The following is an 8,417-nucleotide window of genomic DNA, read 5'->3' on the forward strand; positions in this document are numbered from 1 at the left end:
TGGCAGTGTCTAAGGGGTGGGAACAGGGTGCATTGTTCTAAGACCCTTGGCTCAAAGTCAGGTAAGGAAGAGGCTCTGTTTTCCTCCTGGGTCTCTCTTCTAGTAAAATAGTATTATGGTTTAGTTATTAGATGTCCCCCAAAAGCTCATGTGTGAGACAATGCAAGAAAGTTTAGGGATGAAATGATTGGGTTATAAAAGGTTCACCCTAATCAGCGCATTAATCCCCTGATAGGGATTAACTAGGCGGTAACCCGCAGGCAGGTAGGGTGTGGAGGGAGGAGGTGGGTTCCTGGGGGTGGGCTTTCAGGGATATATACTTTGTCCTTGTTGAGCAGACCTCTCTGCTTCCTGGTGTGATGTCTTGAGCTGTTTCCCTCCACCACACCCTTCTGCATGATGTTCAGCATCACCTCAAGCCCGGAGGAATGGAGCCGGCAGTCTGTGGACTAAGACCTCTGAAACTGAGAGCCCCAAAATAAACTTTTCCTCTAATATTTTTTTTGTCAGGTCTTTTGCTCACAGCAGTGAAAAAGCTGACTAAAACAGGTAGATTTGGAGGAGGACATGATGGGAAAGGGGTATTTTAGGGCCTCTTCTGTATCCTGCATTAGAAAGCTTACTAACTTTAAAGTTTGAAGCTTCTACTGTTTGTTTGTTTGTTTGTTTGTTTGTTTATTTCTGCAATACTGGGCATCAAACCCAGGGCTCCAAACAAGCTAAGCAAGGGCTCACTGCCCAGCCCTATTTTATTTTAAAACAGGATCTACACTGAGCTCCCCAGGCTGGCCTAGAATTTGCCATCCTCCCACCTCAGCTTCCTGAGAAGCTGGGATTACAGGCCTGCGCCACTGCACCCAGCTCAAAAAGTTTATCTTGTATGTGCTGCGTTTGTCTCCCCAACTAAAACACATATCTTCTGGAAACAAGGTCAATGTTTTGGTTTTTTTTCATTCTTCTTGTGGACTTTCTTTCCCTATCTTATGGTTGTCACACAGTGTTGAACACATAGTAATAGCAACCATTTGTTGAGCATCTATTATGTACAAAGGCACACTACTAGGTATTTTGTATACTTTATTACATTGTCTACTTCCCAGCAATCATATTTTGAGGATGCTATGATTATTTCCACCTGATAGGTGATGTAATTAAATTCAGAGAGGTTAATTTACTATACCCAAATCACCAGCAGGTGCGTATGCTAGAAATTGAACCTCTCTTTGTCTGACTCCAAAGTCTTGTTCTTACCCTGTTGTACTGGCTTCTTAACTGAGTCACATCATTATCTCACAGTTATCTGTGGCCTCCTAAGGAAGTCATCCAAGGAGTCCTGGCTTCTTTTTCAGTGGCCCCTGGGCGTAGAGTGGAGGAAGGCTGGGACAGGCAACTGGGAAGGCAGGCAGGAAATGTGTCACACTTACCTCTGGCCTACCCAATCCTCCTTATGTGGTCTGTGGCACATAGTAGGTCCTCAATAAAGACTTAATGTAAAGAAAGAGGAAAGTAGTAATTATTTCAGTTAACCATTGGAAGTGCGTAGAACTAGGAAGGAACTCTGTTGGCAAGGAATGAAAAGAGATAAAATGAAACAAGATTCCTTCCCCCCCCCAAAAAAAAAGAGACTAAAATGTTTTTTAAAAATCGAATTTCAAAGACAGAAGCAAAAACTGTGTTGTAAGTAACAAAGAAATGGACTGGGGGTGTAGCTCAGTGATAGAGCATTGCCTAACATTCTTGAAGCACTGGGTTGAATTCCCAAAAGTGCAATAAAAAAAAGGTGGTGGGGATGTAGTTTAGTAGTAGAGCACTTGCCTGAAAAGCATGCATGAGACCCTGGGTTTGATCCCCAGCACAGCAACAAATTAAACAATTAAGCAAAGACTTCCTGTAGACAAGGAAATTTATAAACTCCAAGGATGCTTTCCAAAAAACTAATTCCAAAGCAACATCAAGATTCTTTTCTTCTCACTTCTGAGAACTTTTCCTAGTTCAAAGCCACTGTAAAGGGCATATTCTATGACATGTTTTGGAGTTGATATAAACTGGAGGAGTAGTTTCTTCCCAAAGTCCCAAAGTGTTTTTTGTTTTTGTTTTGTTTTTGTTTTGTTCCTGGGATTGAACTCAGGGGCACTTAACCACTAAGCCACATCCCCAGTCCTTTTTTGTATTTTATTTAGAGACAGGATCTCACTGAGTTGCTTAGGGCCTCCATAAATTGTCAAGTTTGGCTTTGAACTTGCCATCCTCCTATCTCAGCCTCCTGAGCGGTACAGGTATGTGCCAGTGTGCCCCATTCAGTGTCAGTTTTCTATATTTTATACCCTCATTGTAAGAGGAGTCAGGATTGAAAATAATCTATTCAATTCTGCAACATTTTTTGTCAGTTTTCTCCAGTTGTGAAATCCAGGATTGATCTTGACATTTAGCTTCTTTATTTTGAGGTCACATAGCATCAGATGATGTGTAGGAGTCCATGAAACCTGAAATAGCCTCAACTTCTTCTGGGTGGGGGGGGGGGATTCAGAGTCCTTGAGATCTCCATTTTTTAGAGGTTTAGTACATCTAGAACAGGCTTAAAAACATCAAGGCCTTAGGAGAGAGCCTGAAATAGCCTAGGTTTGGTCCCCAGCATAGCAACAAATGAAACAATTAAGCCTATCATTATCTAGTTGGACATTCTTTAAACAAAGTAAAACTGTATCGATAATTTAAGGCTGGACTGGTTCTAAAAGAACACTTGATACTTGCTCAAATCACTGATCTGGGCACTCTAACCCCTGTCATGGAGTAAATCAGGCTGAGTATGCCAAGAGCAATCAGAGAGCTGGGAGGTTCCCGTATAACAATCTTTGGTTTAGTGTAGATCCTTCACAGGGTGAAGGATAGTGATAACTCCACTTGTACAACCACTTAAAATGTCTCTTGTACTCAAGAAAACCATTCTGAAATAGAGATGATAATATTACAAGAAGCAGCTCTCAGACAGCTGTGGTGGCACATGCCTGTAATCCAGTAACTCCAGAGGCAGAGGCAGGAGGATTACAGGTTTGAGGCTAGCCTTAGCAATTTAGTGAGACCCTGTCTCAAAATAAAAAATAAAAAAGATTGAAAATGTAGTTCAGTGGAAAGCATCTCTGGGTTCAATCCCAGTATACTCCCCACCCCCACCCAAAACACACACAAAGAAGCAGACTCTCCACCTGGGATGACTTCCACTACAATGTGAAGTATTTTGAGTCGATAAAGGGCTGACTGTTGTTGCTGTGGACCAAGGTGTGGGCAGAGAGAGGTGATAGACGCAGGAGGAAACCAGGGTAGAAAGAGAGATTAAAAGATACAGAGAGAGATGCATGGGGGAAAGAGAGAAGGAAGTTGGCAAAGAGGGAAAGTCCAGGATGGGCATAACTATAGGGTAGAGGATCTAATCTAATCCTCTGTCCAGCAGATTCCATGGCAGTATAGGGAGGAAAGCAAAGCCCAGTGCTGCATGTCTGCCAATCTACCCTGCTCAGACACCACCAGAAACGTCCTGGCTCTGTTGCCAGCTCTTGGGGGCCTTCCCCTTGCTGGTTCACCTGACAGCCAGACCTGAGCCAGACATGGGGGCACTCATCCTTGAAAGGTAGATGTGAGGTAACGGTGGCTGCCTGGGACTCTCTTCCTTGCTTATTTCCTGTACCCAAGAGGCCTTTTCTCTGAGCGCACAGGATCCCTAGATCCTTAGTGGGGAAAGCCCCTTTAGCCAGATCCCCCTCCACCATCTGGCAGAGTTCAGAAAAGAAATGAAGTATCTATACAAATTCTATGTGGGTGACAGATATTAACCCAAACCCACGGGGGCAGGGCAGAGACCAGAAGATAGGGCAGTGTGCTGAATGGAGGAAGGGATGGAAGTAGGAACTGAAAATGTACCCCTGCTGATGCTGGGCCACGGGCTGCTTCCTGTGGGTGATGCAAGAGCTTCTGCCACAGGTGGTGTCGTGGTGGCAGTGGTGGGAGTGTTTGCGACTGAAAGACTGGAATTTACCTCAACAGAGCTGCCTCAGGTTTGACCTTCCTGTTCTGGGGGCAGTGAAGACAGTGTGTTACGGATGAGGGAAAGGGAGAGAACCCGGTCTGTGGGGAGGAACTGGGTGTGACTTTAAGGCAGTGGATCCAGGGGATGCCAGCACCAGTTTCCATGCTTCAAGTTGTAGTTCTGTTGCTGTTTTCCTGTCCTTGGAGAAGTGACCTTAGTTTCCTTAAATGTAAACTAATGGTAGTAGCTCCATCTTAGGTTGTCAAAGATGGCATGAGACACATTTCATAACACTGCGTCTGGCACTTAGTAGGTGTTCAACAGGTGGGAATTGGGACCTGGGTAGGATTGGGATAAGAGGCTGGTGTCAGTCTCAAACCCTAAATCTGTTGAACCTCACCATTTATCCAAGTTCTGCCACCTCTGAGTCCATAGGGGTAACAATATAAGTGTGAGTAAGAGTGAGTGTGGAAGACCATCTGTTGTTGGCAGAGCTGGAAACTGAACCCAGATCTCCTGACACCCCACCTGGAGCTCTTTCTACTCTAATGATAGGTGGGCTTTGACAGCAGGGAAGAAGTGGAGCATCAGATATTTCTAGATCACTCCATACAAGAAGAGGCAAGACCATCTGGGAGGAGACTCACCCTTCTTGGGAAGGTTATTTTTCCTTTGCTTGCCCAGGTCTAGCTCTTTCTTCCTTAACCCAGTGTCTTTTTGAGTTTATAGTGTACATGTGAGAATTCATGTTTGGGAGGAAGGCTGCTGACATGCTCAAAGGTCTCCCCAGGGGTTGTATGTATACCTCCAGTCCTGGTGTGGAACCTAATACACGGTATATTATACCTATACCTAATACAGAGGCATATGTTGGTAGACTCTCAGCTGAGTGATTGAGCCCCTCCCTCATTACCAGAGAGAGACCCTTTCCCACTCTAGGAGAGTGGGGAAAGGGGCTGGCTGGGAAGCAGCTGATCTAATTTGCCTTCTCAGTTCAGGGTCTTTTGAGCACCAACTTCAAAACCTGGGAGAATTTAAGCCAGGAAGGGACTGGCCCCAACTCTTCTGGGTGGCAGGTTTCCTTGATAACAATCAATCATTCTCTGGCCTCAACTGGAAACTGAGATTTCATAATACTGTACCTTTGTCCAGGAAAAAAGCTGCCATCTTGGTGGTAACAGAGTGAAAGGAAGCAGATGTCAATTGGATTTTTCTGTCCCTTGGCAGGATGAAGCCAACTTCTTTTCCATGAACTGGGCAGTGGGTGGGAGGGGAGCCAAGGATACTGCTCAGACAGCCTGGCTTGGAGTTTTTCTGTAAATTTGTCTTCACAGATTTAATGAGTGTCATGTGACAAGGCAGGAGGAGTGGTCTGAGGGTACCAGGAGTAGGTGGCATCACTCTTACCTCTTAGGAAGATTCTCTCTGCTGGTGACAAGGAACTAAGGTAGACCAGGCATCCTGAGGGGCAAACACAAGGTAGAGACAGGATATTTATTGGAAATCCCCCACTGCAGCTTTCTTCCCACTTTGCAACACAGGGCTAATTGTACTTTTTTGTGTGTGGTGTTGGGGCGGGGGGTGTTTACCCGGGGATTGAACTCAGGGGCACTTGACCACTGAGCAACATCCCCAGCCCTATTTTGTATTTTATTTAGAGACTGGGTCTCACTGAGTTGTTTAGTGCCTTGCTAACTGTACTTTTGAAGTGTAAAAATGGATATTTGTTCACTCACTCAGCAAATATTTACTGAGTGGTCCCCAAAATAAAACTGAATGTATGCTGCATGTCATAATCCATAGAATCCTGAACTTCACCCTTGTCTTTCAGACTGATCTGGGCTCTAGCCTGGCAGCCTTAGTCCTTAGTTTCTGGATCCCAGTTGTTCTGCTTAGTACCTGTTTTTTCTATTTGAATCCCACTGACTTGGCGATTGGCACATAGAGACCTTATTATCTGGAAGATCGGGTCTCCCCACTTACCCAATTAGTGGAAGCCAAACTGTCTTCTGTTCTACTCTATTATTTCTGTCTGTACGTCCAGCTGTCTGTCTCACTCTCACACACACTGTGCAATTCAGAAAAGAGGAACTATCTTTTGCAGACAGATGGAATGATGCAGAGATAAATTCCCTGTGCTAGGGCAAGTCCATTGAGGGAAGGACACCACACCTTCTAGGTTCCCAGTCTTTCTTACATACATGGTCCCTCCTAGGGGGAGTTAAGAGGTAAGAGGGTCAAGCACTGTGGACTCTCCAAGACCCCCACCTTACCCATAAATCAGTTTCCAATCCATCCCCTCCCTGGGGATTGGGTTACAAACCTCAGTAACCCCAGGGCAGCCTGCCTGGTAATTCGTATTATTCAGCTGTCAGCTGGGTTTTTAAAAAACCACCCTTCTTAGTGATCCAGTTACTGGAGTTTCAGAGCCTATTCCTTTTCTCTGAGAGAAATCCTATAGCCAGGTGAAACAATGGAGAAGGCTCCTGCCTGTTTTCTACAGGGAGCTGGCTTTTCTCTTTGGTTGGGAGCTACCTGCCCTTAACTCTTTACACACCTCTCAGATTGTTCGGAAGGACCACCAATCTCACTCTCCATGCTGCTGTCTTTTAGAGCAACTTTGCCTTTCTCTGGGGGCCTTCCTTGTAGAGCTGGCATTGGTCAAGAGAGAAAACATATTAAAGTAAGGGGTGACAAGAGAAAGGGGAAATTCTCCAAAATAGAGGTTGTTGTGGCTGTAACGGTCATTTGCTCCATTCCCATTTGAAAGTCGGGGTTCATCTATTTGCAGAATGCTGCTGTTGGTCAGAGGGTTTGGAGCTCAGTTATCTAGTCAGTAGGTTCTGACACTGCTGAGCCCCTGTGTTGGAAGAAGAGAAAGGGCACAGAGGGGGAGGGCCCTGCTTTGACACTGATGAGAGGTGAGGGTGAGTCTCCTGACCTTCCTGACCCCTTTATCCCTTCTCTGACAGCCCTTCTCTGCTCCCTCCAGCTCAGAAGCCTGGGCCTCCTGCTGCTTGACCTAAGAGGCAGAGAGCACAGGAGGCCAAGCCACAGGTGTCCTTCAGAACCAGCCCGAGGGAGCAGGCTGGGAAGGCATAGGAGAGAGGTCTTAAAAGCAAGATCCTAGCCAGTGTGACTCTACCCCCATCTTCCAAACTTCCCAGGCCCACTAGGATGACCTCTTCCTGCTTCCCAGGTCCCCTTCCCCTAAAATGATGATTTTTAACTTTGTGTATGTGTGTTTCTGGGGATTGAACCTAGGGTCTTGAGCATGGGAGTTAAATGCTCTACCACTGAGTTACACTCACAGTCCTTTAAAAAAATTTTTTTTTTTATTGACACAGGGTCTTACTAAATTGCTCAGGCTGGCCTGGAACTTGTGATCCTCCTGTCTCAGCCTCCCAACTAGCTGGGATTATAGGCCTGTGCCACCAAGTCCAGCTGATTTTTAAACTTTTATGAGGCCTCAGGGAAATTGGTGTAAATTATATTTGTGTGCACTCACAAACACAGTTTAGCCATTTTCAGGGGTTTAGAGACCCTGAATCTCAGAACTCTGGTGAGCCTACTGAGTTTGTGGATGTGGATGCCAATTAAAAACCCTGCCCTCCCCGCTTCCTTTCCTTGTGACCCAGTTCGATCATACATGACTGTGGTGAAACAAAGGACTTTAGCATCAGGTGGATCAGGAAAGCTAGCATGAGCCTTACCTCTCAGGTCTGAGCTGACTCAGAGGGCAGGTTTGAAGCCACTTTGTCCATCACTTCCACTCTTGACCCCAAGGAATGCTCATGGACACCACTGGCCAACCTGAGGCATTGACCCAGGTAGAAAGTCAATGAGAAGGATGAAGGGAAGGAAGGGAAATAGTGGTGGGTACCTAGTACCTTTCTCAGCAGCTGGACTTGGTCTTCTCATCTCCCCACATGTGGCATGAGTGCAAGGTCACCATGACCAGCTCTGATACTCCCTCTTAGCCAAGATTCCTGGTAGAATAATGTACCTCCTTTTGGCTCTAACACCACTTACTGGATATCTATCAACTCCAGGGCGGTCTGGGCAGCTAGCCAGCCTTGACTCTCCCCATTTCCCTTTACTCTCTTCTCTGACCTTTGGGGTCATTATTTTCCTACTCTAGCAACCACCCCCTTAGTATACCTGCTTCATTCTTTATCAGGTGCATTCTGAAGGAACTGGGGAAAGAATGGATTGGAAAACTGTACAAGGAGACTTCAGGTACCATTGGGCTGATAGTCCTGGATCCACCAAATTTAAATCTGTCTGAGTTTATAACCCAGAGAGAGCAGCTTGGTGGTCAGATCACTTCCTAACCCCAGTGCCCCTGTGGGTCAGGTCCTTATCATGGCTCATCTAGGCTGTTGCAAAGATTGAT

The sequence above is a fragment of the Sciurus carolinensis genome, chromosome 2, assembly GCF_902686445.1.
Source record: "Sciurus carolinensis chromosome 2, mSciCar1.2, whole genome shotgun sequence".
NCBI lineage: Eukaryota > Metazoa > Chordata > Mammalia > Rodentia > Sciuridae > Sciurus > Sciurus carolinensis.